We start from the raw sequence: 16,502 nt of genomic DNA, 5'->3' as shown, positions 1-16,502 counted from the left end.
CATGCCCACCAAGCCACACCCACAGAACCGGTAATAAAAAAATTTGAATTCCACCACTGATCTGAGCCTAAATGCCCCCCCCCCATGAGGTGGGTCTCATAGAAGTCAATGTGGGTGTGAATCAGCTACCAGCCGAGACCCCTGAACAGTCATCCTAGAGAAGGTGCCTCCAGGTTATCTGGCAGGTCAAGCAGGTAGCACTGCTGCAGGAGGGCAGTTGAGAGCTGTGGCACAAGAGACCCTAGAATATAGAATAATAGAGTTGGAAGGGACCTCAAAGGTCTTCTAGTCCAACCCCCTGCTCAAGCAGGAGACCATATATATCAGACAAATGGTTGTCCAGTCTCTATTTGAAAGCCTCCGGTGGTGGAGCACCCACAACTTCTGAAAGCAGGTTGTTCTACTGGTTGCTTTTTCTCACCTTAAGAAATTTCTCCTGAGTTCCAGGTTGCTTCTCTCCTTGGTTAGGTTCCAACCATTGTTTTTGTTTTGCCTTTTGCTACTTTGGAAAATAGTTTGAGCCCCCTCCCCCATCTTTGTGGGAGCCCCTCAAATATTGGAACAGGTTTTTTTTTAATTTGCATTTATATCCTGCCCTTCTCCGAAGACTCAGGGCGGCTTACACTATGTCAAGCAATAGTCTTCATCCTTTTGTATATTATATACAAAGTCAACTTTATTGCCCCCAACAATCTGGGTCCTCATTTTAACTATCTTATAAAGGATGAAAGGCTGAGTCAACCTTGGGCCTGGTGGGACTAGAACCTGCAGTAATTGCAGGCAGCTGCTGTTAATAACAGACTGTCTTACCAGTCTGAGCCACCAGAGGCCCAGAGTTTAATCCTGATCTCCAACCTCATCCCCTTTGGAGTGAGGCAACTTCTTGCAGGGCCTCTTGGCAGGTTCCTCGCAACTCAGAGAGAAAGATGCTGCTTGCCCAGCATGAAACTGCAGCTTCTGCTCCAAGCAGCTCTCCCCAAACAGGACTGGAACTGCCTCGCTCTGCCAATAAGCCAACCTATGTTAATTGGGCCGTTTAGTGCACGCAGCTGAAGTATTTAAAAGTAATGATGATGATAAGAGCAACTTGATAATACAAAACGAATTGGCACAGAAGATTAGGATGGCAAAACAAAATTATTTTGAAAATGCAAACAAAACTGGCTGATGGTTAGCGTACAAATTAAAAAAAGAAAAAGGAAAAAGAACAATATAGCAACTCCAGGATGAACATGGAACAATACAGTATAGACGGGAAGAAAAAAAGAAAATAGTACAAAAGTTTTTTTTCAAAAATTATACAATCAGGAATATATAGCAAAAGATAACATTAGACGATACATAGAGGCAACAAAAACAGATAAAATCACGAAACAACAAAAAGTAATGCTAAATAGCCCGATAACTGCAACAGAACTGGAAACAGGATTGAAAAAACAGAAAAATAATAAATCACCAGGACCGGATGGACTGCCAATTGAACTATGCAAAAATATGAAAGAGTTGTTACAACCGATATTATTGGAGATTTTCAGTGAGGCCTTAGAGGAGGCCAAGATACCAAAAACATGGACAGAAGCAATCATTACCCTCATCCCCAAGGAAAATACTGATTCACAACAAATTCAAAATTACAGACCAATATCTTTATTGAATACGGACTACAAAATATTTGCAACAATAATAGCAGAAAGGATTAAAAAAAATTGAATAAATATATACACTCAGACCAGAATGGTTTCCTCACAGGAAGACAGATAAAAAACAACATGAGGATCATAATGAACACCCTGGAGTACCATGAAGCCCACCCAGAAAAACAAGCGTCACTCGTTTTCCTTGATGCCCAGAAGGCATTTGATAATTTGAATTGGAAATTTATCAAAACACAAATGAAATATGTGGATCTCGAGACTAAATTTGAAAAAATGGTAAATATAATATATACAGAACAAACAGCTAGAGTAATTATAAACGATGAAATGACAGAAAATATTGAGATAACCAAAGGAGTTAGACAAGGATGTCCACTTTCTCCACTTCTATTTATTTTAGCATTAGAAATATTATTGACAAAAATCAGAGATGATTAGGAGATAAAAGGCTTAAAAACAAAAAAGGAAGAATATAAGGTTCAAGCCTTCGCTGATGACATGGTATTCATTTTGGAAGATCCACTAGAAACCGGCCCCAAACTGATTCAAAAAATTGAGGAATTTGGTGAAGTAGCGAGACTCAAGATAAACAAAAATAAATCTAAATTAATAACAAAAAAATCTCACCCAAAGTCAAAAAAATGAATTGGAAGACAAAATCAAAATAAATATAACCAAGAAAATAAAATATTTAGGGATTTGGCTCACAGCGAGGTGCTCATCAATAAGGAGGATGATTATACTAAATACTAAAATAATATAAAACACTATACTAAAATACTAAATAATATAAAAAAAGATTTGGATAATTGGAAAAACCTACAAATTTCACTATTGGGCAGAGCCACTATGATCAAAATGAATATTTTGCCGAAAATTTTATTTCTGTTCCAAGTCATTCCAATAAAAGTAGGGAAAACATTCTTTCAAGAGTTGAATAAATTGATCACTAAATTTATATGGCAAGGGAAAAAAGCTAGGATTAAATTAAAACTCTTGCAAGACACGACCGACAAAGGGGGTTTGGCCTTACCAGACTGGGAATTATACTATGAAGCATCAATTATCACATGGCTAAAAGACTGGATGGAATTGGAAAATAAAAGAATTCTAGCAATAGAAGGCCACGATTTGCAAGCGGGGTGGCATGCATTCCTTTGGGACGGCAAATACAAAACACATAAATATTTTCAAACACACATAATTAGGAATGCACTGATACAGATTTGGAAAAAAATAAAACCAAAACACTACACAAGAATCCCAATGTGGCTATCACCAACAGAAATAATGAAACGCCCAAATTTATTATATGTAGACAAGATAATTAGATATGAGAAATTAATAAATGTACAAGGAAATTTGAGAACAAAACACGAATTGGAAAAAGCAATAGACAGGAAGGTAGATTGGTGGACATACACACAGATACAATCAAGATATACAGAGGATAAAAAATCATATGAAATACAAAGACAGCAGCAAGAATTGGATAAAATTGTACATGGAACAGAGCTAAAATTAATCAGTAAAATATATGAATATCTACTGCGATATAAAATGGAAGACGAGGTGGTTAAAGAGACGATCAAATGGGCAAAAAACTTCGGATACAATATAGAATTGGAGAAATGGGGAAAAATGTGGAAAACAAATATAAAAATGACAATGTCAGTGGCATTCAACGAAAACTAGCTGAAAATGTTTTACAGATGGCACCTTCCACCTGCAAGGCTTGCTAAAATGTACCCAGTGGTGGTATTCAAGTAATTTAACAACTGGTTCCCTGCCCTAATGATTTCTTCCAACAACCAGTTTGCCAAACTGCTCAGACAGTTAACAACTGGTTCTCCCGAAGTGGTGCAAACTGGCTGGATCCCACCACTGGATGTACCCGAATAGCTCCGCACTATCTTGGAAGTGTAAAAAGATATACGGAACATATTACCATACATGGTGGACATGCCCAACAGCAAAAAAATTCTGGGTTAAAATTAAAAAGTGGCTGGAAGATATAACTAATCAACATATAGACTGGAGACCAGAGACCTTCCTGTTGGGAATAATCAACACAAAATATAGTAAGGAAATAGGATACTTAATTTTACATAAAATAACAGCAGCCAGAATAGCTTACACACAGAAATGGAAAAATGAGAATATACCAACGGAGGAGGAGGTGATAAACAAAACCTTGGAATGTGCTGAGATGGACAAACTATCAAAGGAGTTAAAAGAAAAAGAAGAGTCGGAATACTACATAATATGAAACAAATTGTATAACTGGCTAGAGACTAGAAACTCTAGATGATGAAAAAAGGCGAAAAACTTATATATATATTAAATAAAATGGCAATGTATGAAAGAAAATGAACAGTTAGAAGGATAGATAGGATAGAAAAAAGAAACAAGAGAATGGGACAAAAAAGAAAAGTACAATTAAAAGAAACGAGAGGGGGAATCAGGATGTAAATTTGAGAATAAGGAAACAAAGCTGATATAAAGAAGGAATATATACTTTATGTCAATGTATGTTATGTATTGTTGTTAGTTTGTGTTAAAATAAAATAATATATATATATATATACAGTAAAAGTGATGATTATTTAGGATTTTCACCATTGTTTTGTTGCTCTTCACTAGACAAAAACCCAATACAGACTGTCCCCTCTTAGCAACCACAATTGGGAATGCCAACCATGTCGCTAAACACCATGGTTGCTAAGTGAAATATCATGTGACCATGCTGGACTTACATCCCTGCAGCTTCTGTTGTTAAGCAAATCGCTGTGGTCTTTAAGTGAGGCATCACACAATCATGGCTTGTCATTTCACTTCAGTGTTCTCCATTATGTCCACTTGTTGGAAGCCAGTTGTGAAACTTGCAAATGGTGATCATGTGCCGGGAGATTTTGCAACGGGCGTAATTGTATATCGGTTGCCCAACACCCGAATGGCAATGCCATGGCTGTGGGACACTGCGCCTGCCATGAATGCATGGATTGATCACAACACTGTATTGTTGTTTTTACTGTAACAACTTTAGATAATTGCTTTAAAAAAAAGCAATCTGCCTGAATTCAATTTTTGTCTTCTATCAAGGTAGCTGCAACTGTTAAGGAAAAAAGCAAAGGAAAAGGTAAGATTTGTGACTGAAAATGAGTAAGTAACAGGGACAAATACAAGAGTTTCAGGTTTCCCTTTGGGTGTTAAACATTCTCACAGATTGACTGAGTCTTCCTTTCTTCCTTCCTGAACTGAACTGAATACGGATCAAATCTTAAGCAGAGATGTCACAGGTAATAACCATCATATTTCTAGAGAGTCTATTCCAGTTTGCTGCTGTTCTTTGAGTCGAAATGCATCACAAGACCCAAGAGAAGGACTGGAGCCTCAGAGGCAGAGTAAAAAGCAGGAGACCATGATGACTATTCCAGACCATCCGTAACCTTTGGAGAACCATCTCACTGACACCAGAGAGCCTGCAACTCAGTTGGTGCTTTAGTCAGACTGGAGAGGGGGGGGCTCAGCTGGCCAGGGGCAGCCCAGGAACCATCCTTTCCCCTCCCCTGCTTGTTTCATGTTTAGGACACCTCCTGCTTGGCCTTGAAATCAGATTGATGGAATTCTTGCCAAGGACACAGAACCAGACTGTTATTTAAAGCTTCTGATCTCAGCGGTCATTGTGACACTTCCTGCGTTCAGCCCCCACCCCCACCCTCTCTGTTGCAAAGCTACTTAGTCACTCATTTAAGAAGGGTGAAAAGCCAAGTTAGGAGAATAAAGACAAGTAGGTCAAACAAAGGTCAATGAAAGATCTTTCCCCACATATGACAGTGTAGACGTATGTTTGCATTGATGTCACATCATGATTATAAGGGAGCTTGCCACTGATATTTTTACTGGAATCACATTTTAGATATGTACAAACTAGCCAGAAAGAGCTACACCTTTCTACACACTCCTTGGAGATCCCAGTGTCTTTCAGAAGTCCCCCCCAGCCCACCCTGTTCCTTTCTACCCTGAAGTGCTTCATCTCCATCCCATCAGAAAAACAGAGAAAGGAGAGAAAATTGGGGAGACGAGACAACCTTGGATCTACCCCTGAAGCTCTCTTGCAGCATTCAAAGTTCATCTTTTTAGGATAATGCATGTTGCCAGATGTTGGCCAGGTGTCCATGCTGGGTGTCTCAAAAAGCTTCTGGGTAACAAAAGCATCCCAATGACCAATCAGTTTATTGCTCAGTCCAGGATTCCTCCCACTTCCTTCTCCTAAGCCAGGCATCTTTGAAAGGTCCCGGTCTTCTTCTTCTTCTCCTCCCTGCTTTCCAGGGCTTCCTCACCACCTTTCTCTGAACCATTTCAAGGATCTCCAGCTTGGTTCATCTTCAAAGATCTTTTATTAGTTGCACAGGTAATAAATGACCTGCTGAGAGACAGCAGAAAGCCAGCGGGGAAGCCTTTCTTTTGCCTGTTATCCTGTTACTCAGAGCCAATTTAGCACATCTGTGGTTGCTTTAAAATCAGTGTTTAGATGAAATCTCAGCAAGAGGGAAGCTCTTAGCAGTTTTACAGCAGAAGGAAAGAGAGGTGAGGATGGGGCTGCCGTCCAAATTAGATTTTGCTCCCCAGGATTCTGAAATGGGCATTTAAGAATCAGTCACATTATCTTGTGTATTAATACTTTGGCCAGATGTCTCTTATTTTGAGGACAATCCTAATTAATCCACATTGCTTTTTCAAATGATTTTCCCCGTTTTATTGGAGGCTGGAAAAGAATTTATAAATTCAATGGATTGTAGTAGAAGTTATAATGTTTGACACATCATTTGCTCTGAAAGAAAATCATGTGATGGATATGTGTACAATGTAAAAGCAAAGGAAAAAATAGATAAATTTTTAAATGAATTACTCAACTTTTATTTTTTAGAAATAAAAATTTATATATATATAAATTATATATATATACAGATATATATTTATATATATATAAATTATATATATACAGATATATATATATATATATATATATTATTTATATATTTATATATATATATATATATATATATATATATATATATATATATATATATATATATATATATATATATATATATATTCTGAGGTTTTCGCGGGTGTTTGTATGTAGGTCTTTGGTTATTCGGGTTTTCTCCCGCGTAAAATTGGAAGTGTCTTGGCGACATTTCAACGAAGTCTCATCCGTCATCTTCAGGCTGGTGTTTACAGCTTCGTGCTTCCAGGAGCAATGTGTGATTGCATATATATATATATATATATATATATAGGTCTTGGCATATTTGGGTCTTTTCCCATGTAAGGTTGAGAGTATCTTGGCAACGTTTCAACAAGGTCTCACTCATCATCATCAAAACGTCGCCAAGATACCTTCAACCTTAGACGGGAAAAGACCCGAATATGCCAAGACCTACATACCTATACCCGTGAAAACCCCTTTTTTCCCTCAGGTGCTGAAATTGTGCACATGCACGTGACATGTGTATGCTGACACCCATAATGCAATGCAGACCCTGCACATGCGCACGCAACTCTCCTCGTGCTACCCCTGCACCTTGCGCAGGCACACACAACCCCCGTTTTGGTGCTAGCAGGCCTCCCTGAAGCCCCCTGGAACCAAAAATGGGACACTGGGGGGTGCTGCACTCCTCCAGCCCCTGCACATAGCTGCGCAACCCCCCCACCCCATGCATGCTGGCTGGCAGGATGCACGCGGGCATGTGTGGTGGAACTGACCTGGCCATTGGCTCAGGTGCTGGCAGAAATGGCTCCGCCTGCCACCACAGTTCTACTCCAACCCCCTGCCCAAGCAGGAGACCCTATACCCTTCTGGACAAGTGGCTGTCCTAACTCTTCCTAAAAACCTCCATTGATGGAACATGCACAAGTTCAGGAGGGAAGTCTTTTCACGGATTAATTGTTCTGTCAGGAAGTTTCTCCTTAGTTCTTGGTTAGATCCCTCCTTGATAAGTTTCCATCTGTTAATAGTTGTCTTGGCTCCCAGGTACTTTGGAGAATAGGTTGGGCCCCTCTTCTCTCTGACAGCCTTTCAAGTATTGGAAGACTGGTATCATGTCATCCTAGTCCTTCTCTTCAACAACAAAAGAACAATAAAGATGATTAGGGGGCCGGAAGCTAAAACATATGAAGAGCAATTGCAGGAATTGGGTTTGTCTGGCCCAGTGAAAAGAAGGACTAGGAGCTATGTACTTCCTAATTTAGCCACTTTGTCAAAGAAGGTGATAAAATGATCTGTTTTTGACAAACTTATGTTGACTTCTATTAATTATCTTCCCATAAAAAAGTTTTATTTTTACAATCATGTCAAACATCTCATTCAATGTAATTATCTTATTAGTTTCTGGATGCTCACAAATGTGCTGTTTTTTTCAGGATCTTCCCAGATATTGATTCAGGCTGATTGATCTGTAATTCCATGGGTCCATATTTTTCCCCTTTTTTGAAAATTGGAACTACATCATCTCTTTTTCAGTCCTTTGATAGTTTCCTGGTGCTCCAGGATCTTTGAAAGGTATGGTTCAGTGGTTCCAAGATCACATCTACCAGCTTCTTCACAGCTCTTGGATGTAATCCATTTGATCCTGGGGATTTGGACTCATCTAGGGTAGACAAGTGTTGTTTTACCATTTTCTTGCCTATTTTGACTTGTATTGCTAGTCTGTCTTTTACTGTTATGTTTTCACTAGATTTGGCTCTATTATTTTTTTGCGTGAAGACAGATGGAAAGAATGAGTCAAGAAGTTCTGCTTTCTCCTCTTTGCCATCTTCTCCCATTAGTGCACCTATTGTTTTATTTATTTATTTTTACTTTTTTCTTGTTTTTTACATGTGGAAAACAACTTTTTTTATTGATAAAGAATATTTGTAGCTCAGGGTTGAGATATGAGGGTCCTTGGTGCTCTCTGAGGTTGCTTGTTTGTTTTCTTGGAGGCCCAAACTAGGTAAGAGCATTAAGGCTACTGAATAGTGGGGTTCGCTCTGAATTTATATTCTAATGGCTCGCCATGTCCATATTAGTGGGAGTGGTCTTGGAGGTTATTTGGTTGAGCAGTTTACTGTTAACTTGTTTGGCAGTTCCTTGATTGGGATAGTATTAATTCTTGATTGTTGGTCAGATGTTAATCCTGGTGTTACACTTTGCACCTCTGGGTGTTGATTGCTGGTGGAATGGTGTTTTGGTCCTTGGGTTCCCACTTTGGCTTGTTGAATGTCTTTTTGGCTCAGTGTATAAATTTTTTTATGTGTCTATTGGTAGCCAATTTGTCAGAGTGCCAGGCTTCCACGGTTTATCTAGCATTTTTGAACTTGGCTTGGTCTAGGATGGTCAGTCTCCCAATTTCCCAGTTCTTCATCCCATGAACTCAGTTTTCAGGGTGTGTGTGGGAATGTACTATGGCAAGGGTCTCCAATCTTGATCCCTTTAAGACTTGTGGACTTCAACTCCCAGAATCCCTCAGCCAGCAAAGCTGGCTGAGGAACTCTGGGAGTTGAAGACCACAAGTCTTAAAGGGACCGAGGATGGAGACCCCTGTACTATGGGGTCGCAGACCAACATGTTGTGAACCTTCAGGTATTCAAACATGCCTAGCTGTCAACCACTGAAAAATATCTTGACTCAGCTGGCAAACAGGTGGGATGAACCAAGTTTAGGCAAAACACCTGCACATGTTTTGCATAGTGAACACCTGTTACACACAATACACACCTACTCTAAATGAAGACAAGCCAATTCATGTTCCCTTTCATAAACTTTAACCTACATATGTGCCTGTTCTCATGCTTTTCTCAAAGAAGTAGGCCCCTTGTAGCAGGGAGGTGGGTTTAATACGCTTAATTCAATCCATGTCATCTTAAAGCAAGCATTTTTGAACTGGGCCCCAGGGCTTAATTAGATCAAACAGCACTCTTGCATATATATGTATTACAAACGAGATTTATTCATGATTGCCTTTATTGGTAGCTAAACCTGCGGTGATTTAATTAGGCAATTAAAGGGTGCCATGGACTCTTATTCTAACAAACAGAGAGAATGAATTCCATTTGATTTCCTCTCTAAGAAGCTGAATGGGAGGAATTTTAATGATCTGGAGGAGCCTTTGGTTTATTTCACTGTTTTCCCTCGCTAGGAAAAAAAAATTCTTCCCTTGTTCTCGAACAGATGGTCAGGTGGCACTTGACCCAGGTCTAGGTGGGAACCCTGTTTGTGCTGAAAGAGATTGGGGTAAGAAGACCTTCTGTGAAAGGGCTATTGCTATGCTTAGATATTTGAGGGTAGAGGAAATTGCTGGTCTGTGCTCTAGAGCAGGGCTCTCCAACCTTGGCGACTTTAAGACTTGAGGACTTCAACTCCCAGAATTCTAGGAGTTGACGTCCACAAGTCTTAAAGTTGCCAAGGTTGGAGAGCCCTGCTCTAGAATCTCCAGAACTGTAGAATGCATCCCACACCAACATCAGAACAACAGACAAACACACATACCAGAGTCAAGATTTCTCTGCTCTTCAAGATGTTCATCTAGTTCCCAGAATAGAGTTTATTCAATTCCACACAGTTTAAAGCAGGGGTGAAATCCAATTTTTTTTTTACTACCGGTTCAGTGGATGTGGCTTGGTGGGCATGGTGTGGCTTGGTGGGCGTGGCAGGGAAAGGATACTGCAAAATCCCCATTCCTACCCCACTCAGCGGCCAACCAGAGGTGGTATTTGCCAGTTCTTCAAACTACTCAAAATTTCCACTACCTGTTCTCCAAAACCTGTCAGAACCTGCTGGATTTCACCGCTGATTTAAATGTTAAATGTTAAGGGGGGCTCCCTCTTAAAAACCCCTCCATTGTTGAAGTCCTCCCCACCCACCCACCCACCCCAAAAATCCTGAGGCTGAGGAAATATTGGAGAAATGTCTCAAGAATGACAAAGGTATGCTAATACAAAATCTGAATGAATGAGCCCTGGGATTCCTCTGAGGCTCAAATCTAGTCACCGATTGGTTAAAAGGATTCTTGTTTTTGATGGATTCCAAGTCGCTGTTGGAGGCCAAAGTGTTCTCTGTGCAGAAGTGTCCTTAAGAAGGAATGTGAGTTGAGCAAAGATTACCAGAGCAGGTTTTATTACAGGAAATAATACATTGTAGAGACGGGCCAATCCTATCACCTGGCTATCAGGAGTCCATAAGCTTTGCATATCTATGCCAGAAAGAAAGGCGGAAATGAGTAACCTGAGATTAGACATTTCATAGACAAAAAACCAGGAGAGTGGTAAACAAAAAGGATGTGACAAAGCCCTTTAAACTCTCTAGCTCCTACTGCGGAGACTAAATCTCAAGGTGATGAAGAGTCTATGTTGTTGGATCTAGACCTCCAAAACATAGAAGATTAGCTCAGCAATTCTCATTCACATTTTATTTAGGCAGAAACGTTAATCTGTTCTGTTAGGTGTTCAGAAATATGGTTGATTTTTATTTTGTCAAACGCTAGATATAAATGATGAAAAGGGCCTCAGGAGTTTCTTTGTCTACTAGCAAGAAGGCACTGAAAACAGAAATGGACTAAATTTGCACTGAATGTTGAACTGAAGTGAATCTGAGGTACACTGTTAATTGTAAACTTTCACACAAGTATTCAATATCTTATTCCGTTATCAAAAACAAAACAAAACACAAGTTCGCCAAGGCTTCGCAAAAGTCAACATGTAGTTGGATCCAGGCAGTGGTAAACTTATCCTTGAGTTAGAGAATGAACCCACAAGTGCTCAGAAAAGTCAGTCCCCTCCTCCCTTCTCTCCAGGCATTGGATAATTTACATCCTGTCTCTGGCTTCCCTTTTGGAGGAAGTACAAGGAGAAAATGGTCAGCTGCAGCTGAAGGAGCAGTGTATCTGGAATCCTTTCAGTCAGGTTTTGGACATGAATAGAGTATTGAGACCATTTTGATCACACTTGGTCTTCTGGTGAGTTCAGGATAGAGTAGCACATCCATTCGGTCCCTCCTTGATCTCTCAGTAGCTTTTGAGACCATCCTTCATAGCATCCTTCTGGAGCGACTAAAGAGGAGATGGGGTGGGGGTGGGGGTGGGGATATTACAGTGCTTCTTTTTCCTCCAGAGTCACTTCTGGCTGTGGTGGGAGAGGCAAGGGTGGGGAATTAATCCTAAATAGCTGGTGTGAAAGACACACCCAGGCTCTATTTGTCTCCAGTCCTATTTAGCATCTATATGAAACTTCCTGGTGCAGGTATCCATCAGAAGGCTGATGAAATTCAGGTATACATTTCTACTCTTGGATATTTAAGTCATCGTGTTAAGATTATTTCTCAGTGACTAGAGGCTGTGGGGGAGGGGGATTGAATGGAGAAGGGCAGGCTTAGACTCCATCCTAACAAGATTGAGTAGCTGTAGGTTCTAGGACCTCCCCACCAACCACCACCCCCAAATTTTCATGCTTGTTTCTGGATTGGGGTAATATTCCCACATATAGAGTTGGTGCACAATTGGAACACAACCTCCTGAACTCTTGGCTACTACTTGTGTAGCAAATGGCACCTTATGGCTATGAGGTCTTTGCAAATCTCCAACTTGTGACCAGTTGTGTCTGCTTCTGGATTGGGGGGGGGGCTGTGCTCACAATCATTCACATCTGGCCATCTCTTAACTGGATGAGTGCAACATGCTCTACATCGGGCTGCCCTTAAAGACAACTCAGATGCTGCGGTGGGTGTAGAAGGAAATGGTAAGTGTAGTATGGGCATGTGTTGATATCCCCAGTATTTTGTGAGCTTCATTGGCTCACAGCAGGCTTTCAGATGCAAGTCAAGGTACTACGTGTCATCTACAAAAATCTTCACAGGGCTGGATGGCAACATTGCCTCCTCCAATTCTTTGGCTGTCCCACAAAATCCAACAGAGTGGACATTCCTTCTATTAAACAGTGCCATTTGATGGGACCCTTCTCTGCAATAGCATCATCTCCAAGATCAAGATGAGTCTGACTTGCCAGCCTTTTGTGAGGTGCTGAAGACTTGTTTTTTCTCTTGGGCATTGGGCCAGGATATCAGGTGAACTTGTTCCGTGAACTTTAATAATGCGGATACATGAGCAGCCTTGTACATGATTTGTTGTTAATTTCGTTGTGGCCATTGTGCTGATGCTGTTGTTGCTTTTATCTGAATGTTTGTGGCCCAGAGTATAAGTATAATGAGTAGGCAACTATATAAATTAAATTAATTAAAAATAAATCAGGGACCAGACTGTTGAATGGAGCTCATGCCCCTTTCCGAGAGGTCTTTTGCACACAGAGAGAATAAGCTGCTCAGTTAAATGAAGAGCCCTGGTGGTGTAGTGGTAAGAAGACAGAATTGCAGGCTAATTCTGCCGACTGCCAGCTGTTTGATCCTGACCGGCTCAAGGTTGATTCAGTCTTCCATATTTTTCAAGGTCAGTAAAATGAGGACCCAGATTGTTGGGGGCAAGATGCTGACTCTGTAAATCACTTAGAGCAGGGGTCTCCAACCTTGATCCCTTTAAGACTTGTGGACTTCAACTCCCAGAGTCCCTCAGCCAGCAAAACTGGCTGAGGGACCCTGGGAGTTGAAGTCCACAAGTCTTTAAAGGAACCAAGGTTGGAGACCCCTGTACTAGTGCTGTTGTTAAATGCTCTGGGAAGGGAGAAATAGCAGTGCCCTCCCCCCACCCACCCCCTGCCTCAGGCTGTCTTTTTAACACTTAGACTTTGGCCATTTAAGGAAAGGGATCTAGGCCTGAGGAGGCCCTGATTTAGATTATGCCAGCATGCCCAGCTCCTGAGTAGGCACAGGCCTGCCTCCCAACCTGGACGCCCTATGCCAGAATACCAGCAGGTCCTCCAGCTCCATCTGAATTATATCTCCAGCAGCTGGACTGGACTGCTTTTCAGATAAGTGACATGGCCGTCGCTTGGCACTTTTTCTCACATTACACAGAGCTCATCAACGATGGGATTAAGGCCAGATGTGGACATGTGGAATTCACTGAGTAGAGCAGGATAATAATAATTTTGCCTTCTCTTTGTTCTCCCTTTGACCTTCATTCAGAGGAGAAAAGCCCCAGGCAAAAGGACATGGATTCATGTTCCGATCACGTGTGAGGAAATCAGCAGAAACCCTCTTTTCTTTTTGTCACCAACTCAGGTGCCTCCCTCCAGCTGTGGCCCAACCTCTGAAATGCCTCCTTTTAATGGCTTTGAATGGTTCTCCTTGCAGTTACATCCAGCCTCCTGATCTCTATAAGCAGCTAGGAATTTTACAGGGAAGGCTCTTAAAGAGGATTTAAAACCACTTTATTGCAATAAAGCGTGCAACTGAGTTCATAACAGGGGAAGAACTACACCCTGTGAAATGCCTTCCAAGTGTAATCCTGAGTTTTAAAAGCAAGCTGCAGAAATTGTCCATGAGGATTTATTCTTCCTCACTCAACCCAATGAACCCAAAATGCAGGATTCCTCCCCCATGTCTTGATCTGCCCAGTTCACACCATGCCTGGAGCACCACCATGTCATTGGGAAGCCTTAAATGCCAACCCTTCAGGAATGAAGATGTCCATCCCTTCCTTCCTCCCTCCTCCTCCTCCTCCTTCTTCTTCTCTCTCTCTCTCTCTCTTTCTCTCTTTACTTTCAAGATTCCTCTGACAATATCAAAGCCTTCTTGTTCCTTGGCGAACAGTTAAACTGTCATGAGCTTTGAGCATTGCAAGAATACAATTTTCCATCGTCCCTGAAAGCGCCTACTATTTGTGATCTAGAAGGAATAAAGAAAAGGCCTGGCTCTGCCCAAAGTTGGACTTGGAATAGCCCAAGGAGCTGCTCTTTATCCAGATGCAATGCCATGGACAGCCATGAACCGTGGAGAAAGTCAGGGGACAGAGCGGAGACCAGGCCAAGACAGTCTCCCAGGAAGAGGGAAGACAGCCTGGTGCACCCGCCTCCAGTTATCCTGCCTTGATATGCATCCTTCTTTCTTTCACATCCTTTGATAGGAAGCTTTCTTTTGCTTTGCAGAACAGCCGGCATTGCTTTAGAAAGCCTAGGAAGCCCTAACCTTTTGGCATGTCTCTCCCCCTCCCCCACCTCCTGCCCACCCACCCACTCACCTCTACTGAAGAAGACCTCCTTTTGTCTGGAGAATTGGCAGGCACCCAGGATGGCCAGGCAGAAAGAGAGGAAATAACAGGTTTTGAAATGGCCATTGAGGTCAATCTGTCTGGGGGGGTTCTTTTTAGGGGTTCCATGATGCCAGTGGTATTTCTTAGTCCACTCAATGCCAGAAGGCAATGAACTCTCCCCAGGCAGATCCTGAGTTCTGCCTCGGTTCAAACCCTCCTGAAAAAGGGGTCAATGGCCCCACTGCTAAAGTGTTCTTGGGAAGGCTTGGAGCCCTTTCACTGTCAGTGTCTTCCTTTGGCTATTTAAATCCAGAATCCCATGTCCCACTTATAGCAGAGCAGGACAATCTTCTTTTGACTATCCTTCCTTCAGGGACATCAAACATTCATAAAACCTTCTGAATCTGGTTGCAGAGTTCATCCACATTTTGGGGTTCAAACAGTAACTGAATCATCAATTAGCTAGATGTGCTACCCATCCAGGGCCAGGGCTCTGGCTCTCTGAACCCTGCCCAAGTGCTCCTTGCAGTTGCTTTCTTGAAGATGTGTTTCCCGTATTCCTTGGCTTGACAGCCTGACTCCTTTGACACAAAAACGAAGTCTGGCTTTGGTAAGAGAAGGAATGGTGGAATCTGGGTGCAGAATGAAAAGTGGGCTCAGCCTGGAATCCCTACGTAGCCACAAGTTCAATCTCTTCCAAGTGCTGGTAACCTTTAGCTAAGTCTAGCAAGTACCCGCTCTTAGTTGGGAGGGAAGATTTCTGTTCCTCAGCTGTGTAGCAATAAATCAATTTCATTGAACCTTCACATGTTGACCTGGTCTTCCATGTCTGATAGCTTCTGGTATAAGAAACTAATAAAGGCAAGCAGCCAAGTCGGTGGCAGATTGTGTATCTGAAGCTTTTGAAAAGCCAGACTCCAAAGTTGGAACTATTGGAAATAGCTAATCCTACCGGTGTGCTTCATAAAGGACATTTTCCTTTGGTCAGTCCTGAGTGAATCAAAGTCAGTAGCTACTCCAAGATGAAGTGCCCCCAAGAGAGAACCTGCCCCTCTTTCCACCAAGCCACTGTGAGCACCCAGGAAATTTCCCCCTCCTCCCTCTGGAGCCCAAAGGCCAAGTGTCCCCTTTGACTAGGGAAGCTTCAGCAGGTTTGCTGCCTTCTTATTCACCGAAGGGGGCATTGGAGGTGGCCCAGTTGCTCTCTAAGTCTACCCCACCAGCCACAGCAAGGAGGATGAAGGTATCTTTGGCAGGAAAATTTGGAAGAACCTGAAATAATTATCCTGTTTGTGGGGCTTGTTGCACACAGGACACCTCAAAGTCTTCAACAGCACTTTTGAGCTGGAAGGTTTTTTTTTTCGAATACAGAATAACAGACTTACAAGGGACCTTGTAGGTCATCTAGTCCAACCCCCCTCCCCTGCCCAAGCAGGAGACCCTACTACACCATTTCCGACCCATGGCAGTCCAGTCTCTTCTTGAAAGCCTCCAGGGATGAAGCTGCTAGAACTTCTGAAGGCAACTTCTGTTCCATTGGTTATCAACTAACGGGTTCTTCTCCCAGGCTGGAGGGGATTTTCTTCCCTTCGTGTCCTTTTTAACTGCTCCAGTGCAAGTTTTAGTATGCAGCCACTCTGGAATTGAAATCTGCACTGCCGAGATG

Source organism: Ahaetulla prasina, chromosome 11, assembly GCF_028640845.1.
Source record: "Ahaetulla prasina isolate Xishuangbanna chromosome 11, ASM2864084v1, whole genome shotgun sequence".
NCBI lineage: Eukaryota > Metazoa > Chordata > Lepidosauria > Squamata > Colubridae > Ahaetulla > Ahaetulla prasina.
The sequence above is the reverse complement of the archived record's forward strand: the minus strand, read 5'-3'. Positions refer to the sequence as shown.